Here is a 629-nt window from a genome sequence, read left to right on the forward strand (position 1 = left end):
TATTCATCAAATAATCCTGAAAAAAAAAAAAAAAACGATTAAGCAACACAACTTTTTGCAACATCGAGAATAATAATAAGTGATTCTTGAGCACCAATCAGCATTTTAGAATGATTTCTGAAGGATCATGTGACACTAAAGACTGCCAAAATTCAGCTTTGACATCACAAGGATAAATAACATTTTAAAAGATAATTAAAAAAATATGTTTTTATATATGTTATGTTAACAGTTAACAGTAATACAAGGATCTGTCCTAGGTCCTCTGCTATTTTCGATATACATGTTGCCCCTTGGTAATATTATTAGAAAATACGGGATTAGCTTCCACTGTTATGCAGATGATACTCAACTATATATCTCAACAAGACCAGATGAAACTTCTAAATTATCTAAGCTAACAGAATGTGTTAAAAATGTAAAAGATTGGATGACAAATAATTTTCTCCTATTAAATTCGGATAAGACAGAGATATTACGTATTGGACCAAAAGACAGTACACAGAATCTCGTGGATTACAATCTGAAACTAGACGGATATACTGTTACTTCATCTACAGCCAAAAATCTAGGTGTTATATTAGACAGCAACATGTCTTTTGAAAATCATATTGCCCATGTTACAAAAC

The sequence above is a fragment of the Sinocyclocheilus rhinocerous genome, unplaced genomic scaffold (genome assembly GCF_001515625.1).
Source record: "Sinocyclocheilus rhinocerous isolate Xijiao unplaced genomic scaffold, SAMN03320098_v1.1 scaffold2, whole genome shotgun sequence".
Lineage (NCBI taxonomy): Eukaryota > Metazoa > Chordata > Actinopteri > Cypriniformes > Cyprinidae > Sinocyclocheilus > Sinocyclocheilus rhinocerous.